At 41.9% G+C, this 5,059-nt stretch overlaps 1 protein-coding gene across 5 annotated transcripts in view; it reads left to right on the top strand.

The window, feature by feature from the left end:
• The window catches only part of ARMCX1 (armadillo repeat containing, X-linked 1), a 42,735-nt gene that overhangs the window by 33,568 nt on the left and 4,108 nt on the right, over positions 1 to 5,059 (top strand). The window contains exons 1-2 of one of the 5 annotated variants that reach the window (XM_014542606.1): positions 35 to 59; positions 4,727 to 4,783. The gene's annotated coding sequence lies outside the window, so the exon portion shown is untranslated. Of the gene's footprint in view, positions 1 to 34; positions 60 to 4,270; positions 4,413 to 4,726; positions 4,790 to 5,059 lie in introns of those variants that run through there. The other 4 variants (XM_014542608.1, XM_005869876.2, XM_014542605.1 and 1 more) reach the window with 4 other exon arrangements.

Genomic DNA, 5,059 nt, shown 5'->3' with positions numbered 1-5,059 from the left:
ATTTTAAAAATCCATTCATCTCTCTTGGACACTTGGGTAATGCTGCAATGAACATGGAGGTACAGATATCTCTTTGAAACAGTGATATTGTTTCCCTCAGAAATGTACCCAGAAGTGGGATTGCTGTATCATATGGTAGTTCTAGTTTTAATTTTTTTTTTGAGGAAACTCCATTCTGTTTTTCACAGTGGCTGTACCAGTTTACTTACAATCCCACCAGCAGTGAACAAGGATTTTCTTTTCTCCACATCCTTACCAGCACTTGTTATTTCTAGTCTTTTTTACAATAGCCATTCGAATGGGTGTGAGGTGGTAAGCTATTCTCATAAAGATACTAACTATCCCTCAATTAAGTTATAACAAATTGAAATAAAAAACAGGAATTTTAGGGGAATTTAACAAAACAATGCCTTTTATCTCTAAACTAGTGGCCTGGTGCATGAAATTCGTGCATGGGTGGGGGGTGTCCCTCAGCCTGGCCTGCACCTTCTCCAATCTGGGATCCCTTGGGATTGGGCCTAAACCAGCAGTCGGACATTCTTCGCACAATCCAGGACTGCTGGCTCTTAACCACTCACCTGCCTGCCTGCCTAATTGCCCCTAACCACTCTGCCTGCCAGCCTACTTGCCCTCAACTGCCCCCCCTGCTGGCCTGATCACCCCCAACTGCCCTCCCCTCCTGGCTTGATCACCACCAACCACCTCTGCCTCAGCCCTGCCATCATGGCTTTGTCTGAAAGGATGTCCAGAAGGTCTCCCAGAAAGTCTCCAGGTCTAATTAGCATATTACCCTTTTATTAGTATAGATAAACACATGTGAATAGGAAGATGGTGAAATTATGAAAAAGGGGAGTAATTAAAGAGGCCTTTTCTTTCTCAGATATTAAAACCTATTGTGAGATATTATAATTAAAATACTTTGGTACATAAAAAGAAATAAAAAATAATATATTGATGAATCATACTAGAGAATAAAAAACTAGATCCAGACCCTGGCTAGTGGAGCTTAATTGGTTGAGCACTGTTCTATGCAGTGAAAGGTCGATGGTTCAATTCCCTGACGGGGTACATGCCCAGGTTGTGGGCTCGATCCCTGGTAGGAGTGCATGCAGGAGGCAACCAATTGATTATTCTCTCTCTCTCTCCCTCCCTACCTCACTCTAAAAATCAATAAAAACATTTTTTTAAAAAGAACTAGACCCAAATATGTGTAGATATGATGAAGGTTGGCATTTTAAATCAGTGAGCTAAATATGCCTCATTTGATAATTGGCATTAGGGCAATTTGCTAACTATTTTAAAAAATAATTCCATATGATCAATAAATCTGGAAAAATACATTTAAAATAACACTGAGATGTTATTTGTTTTTTATTTCCCTCTATGTGGGCATTTATATAAATGGTACAAAAGCAATGGTGGGTAAAACTGCTGGTGCCTTACTGATAATAAAGACAACGACACACACATACACACATTCCATGCGGATCAAAAATTTATTTTAAAACACACATAAATATTGGAAGTAAAAACAGGCTTTCCTCAGCAGGACACAAAACCCAAAAAATGTAAAGAAAGAACTGATAAATTTTTGCTCAGTATTATGTAAAGGCTATAAAAGTGCAGCTTTTAGACATCCCCCATCAATCACACAAACACAGATGGACAAGTCAGAATCAAATAGCAAATGTCACACTCACTGGTGAAATATTAAGGGTGTTCCCATTTACTTCAAGAATAAGATCAGGAGACCCTCAATTGCCACTATTATCCAACATAGTTCTAGAGGTTCTGGTCAATGTGCTACATCCAGAAAGTAAAAGAGTAAAATATATAAATACTGAAAAAATTAAAAATCATCATTTGGCCCTAGCTGATTTGGCTCACTGGATAGAGCATCGGCCTGGGGATTGAAGGGTCCCAGGTTCGATTCCAGTCAAGGGCATGTACCTTGGTTGCAGGCACATCCCCAGTAGGGGGTGTGCAGGAGGCAGCTGATTGATGCTTCTCTCTCATGATGTTTCTAACTCTCTATCCCTCTCCCTTCCTCTCTGTAAAAAATCAATAAAATATATTTTAAAAAAAGAAAAAAAAATCATCATTTGCAGATGATTCTCTATGCATACCTAGTTAAACCAAAGCCATCAACTGAAAAACCATTAGAAAAATTAAGAAAGGTCACTAAAAATAAACATATCAATATTTTTCCAGAAACAAGCAATAACCTGGTAGAAAATAAACTCATAAAAGAAATGTCATCCCCCAAAACAACAAAACAATAACATACCTAGGAATAAGCTTAACAAGCAATAAGTATGACTTCCCTGAATAAACATAAAATTTATTGAAGATCGTAATGTCAACATGGATAGAAAGACTCAATTTTTAAAGATGTCAGTTCTCAAGTTAAAGTGCATATTCATTACACTTTAGTCACTAGATGTCAACCATTTTGTTCTGCAGTGTTCTTCAACTTGGAACTTGACATACTTCCACATTCTACTTTATACATTTCTGCATTGTTCACACATTTAAAAAATATGGAGTGTGGGGAGATGAGAGGGAGACACACACACACACACATACACACACACACACAGAGAGAGAGAGAGAGAGAGGGATTTGAGAGATTTCTATTGAGGGAATTTATCTTTTTTCCCCTAGTAAAGAAGTTCTGAATTATTTTTTAAGTCACAGATGCCTGTGAGAATCTGATGAGACCTACAAACCTTCTCCCCACTAAAATGAACACCAGGTACCTGCATAATTTTGATAAAATTTTCACAGAGTTGGCCAGTTGAGAATGCCTACTCTAAGTATGTTGAGGAGGAGAGTCCATTCAGTCCAGGCATACATTTAGTTGAGGGGGCACCAACTTGGGAGTGGACTGCAGGACATGATCCTACATCAAGGCTAGGTTCTTTCTGAGGACCCTGCAGTGAGGAAGCTATACGTCAGAGGCCCAGCAGGTTGAACCTCTCAGGCCAGGTGGCATGAGAAGACTCGAGTGTTGTGAATGAGGCCAGAGCAGGCAGACTTGAGTGCTTCCCCAGCAATCACTTCTCCAGGCTTTATGGAAACCCACAGCTGCAGGGAGGTGTGACCAACAATCCCTCCTATGCATCCCTGAGTTACCTCTGTGGGAATGTAAGGGAGCTAGGGAGGGAAGAAGGCAAATACATTCACTCAGGTCAGGTTGGTCATCTGAGTAAAGGTGGCATTTACCACCTTGGTCACCTGTCCATGTATACCTTTAGATTGAGCAACAGAGTCATTTGCCTAACTGCGGGGGATGAGAAGCTATGGAATATGGGAGGGGATCAGAGGACAACACCTTTATCCCTCACCTCTTGACAAGGCAGGTAGGAAGGGACCAGTTCTGCATCCCTTACACCCTCACCTGCATCCACCTTAGTAGACTTGAATCTAATCCAGGGGCAGGTGTTCAGAACAGCCATCAAATTATAAGTGGTCCACATAGCAGTCAACCAAGACTCTGGGGCATTAAATGCATGTCTTTTTAAAAAACAAACAAGACAGGATTGTGCTGCTTTTGTGTTATCAATTTGCAAGTTGATCCCAAAATAGAAAAAGTAATAAATCATTTGCATCAAATGGGCAAGATCAGAGGACTAGTCCTCTCCTTGTGGACTAATTAATAAATCATGTGAAAATTCCCGTTATAGATTTTAAAATACGTTTTGAAAGTTCCTATTTGGCTATAACCGATAGAAACAGTTTCCTTGTGTTATAAAATAAATATAATGAAATTAATGAGACCTTTTGGTCTTCCACTTAAATTATTCTCCACTCAAATGAAAATAGCATCATTTTATTTTTTCAATATAAAAGTAATGCAGTATTGATTTTTCAAAAAATGAACAGAAAAGTTTAAGGAAGTAAAACACTCCCATTACCTATATCCTTTTCTGAGATTTTTCTTCCATTTTGTATAGGGGTGCAGGAGAAATGCTGGATCCTCATGGCTGGGGGTGGGTGGTGAAGGGAGAGATGGTTGGACAGGGATAAGGGGAAAAAATTATCCCTCTAAGAGGAAGAAAAGATCCATGATCTTGGGAACAGATGCAGTCTCTCTCTGTAAATTAAAGAAAGGCAAATTGCAACCACAAGGAGAAGCTATTCCTGGTTTCTAGGATTGGCAGAGGAAAATGAGTGGCAGGACCTGATATGGTCAGGGAAGGAAAGGGGTGGGCCAGCTCCAGCCGCACTGCCTGCGGGTGGGAGTGGTAATTGGGGTCTTGAGCTCACGGATGACGTGGCCCTCACGTGAGCAGAAGCCTACGCGTTTAGACGTTTTAGACGTCCTTCTAATCTTTGTCTTCATTTGGTCGCTTGCCATCTGCCTATTCCCCATCGGGCGGGCGGGCCTGTGGCTAGGGAAGGAGGAGGAGGTAACTGACCAGATCCCTGCAGGTCTAAGTGGATGGTCGCTGCCTGGGGGATCCCTGCGGTGTGGGTTGAGGAGGGTGGATTCCACCGGAAAAGGACCAGCGTGCTTTCTAAACCCCTGCCCTTCCAAGAATCAAAATGGTCGATGTTGCGGGCTGTATTACAAGGGAGACCCCAGCGCAGTAGGGGAGAAACCTTTAACATCCAGGGCCTTGAATTGGGGAGGACAGTGTATTAGAATTCCGGACCATCTACCAATCCAGGATCTTGGGGCTGTGGGTCAATCTGACTATTTGTCTTTTCGCGTGTCTTTCAGTAGGGCGCTGTATCACTCGGAGCAAAGGAACAAAGAATCTGCCCGGAATTCCTGCATGTCAGTGTAAAGAGGGGATTGCCCCGGCGTCCACGAGAAGAGCGGGGATGGCTGAGGTCCTCCCTTATCTTGGGCTCATTAATGACTCTCCAGCTATCTCCCTGCTATTATATATGTAGAAAAAAAGGATGTGACAGCCTATCGTAAAAATTGGTGTCTTTAGGGGGGAGGGGTGGGAATGCATCAGGGAGGGGAATGGTCTTTCCGCCGGTTTTCCATACTTCCTCCCCCGCCTTCTTTCCAGTTGTTTCAAAGGGGTGTGGTTTTTGCTTTGAA

The sequence above is a fragment of the Myotis brandtii genome, unplaced genomic scaffold (assembly GCF_000412655.1).
Source record: "Myotis brandtii unplaced genomic scaffold, ASM41265v1 scaffold305, whole genome shotgun sequence".
NCBI classification, from domain to species: domain Eukaryota; kingdom Metazoa; phylum Chordata; class Mammalia; order Chiroptera; family Vespertilionidae; genus Myotis; species Myotis brandtii.
This window is presented reverse-complemented; position numbering and strand designations above follow the sequence as displayed.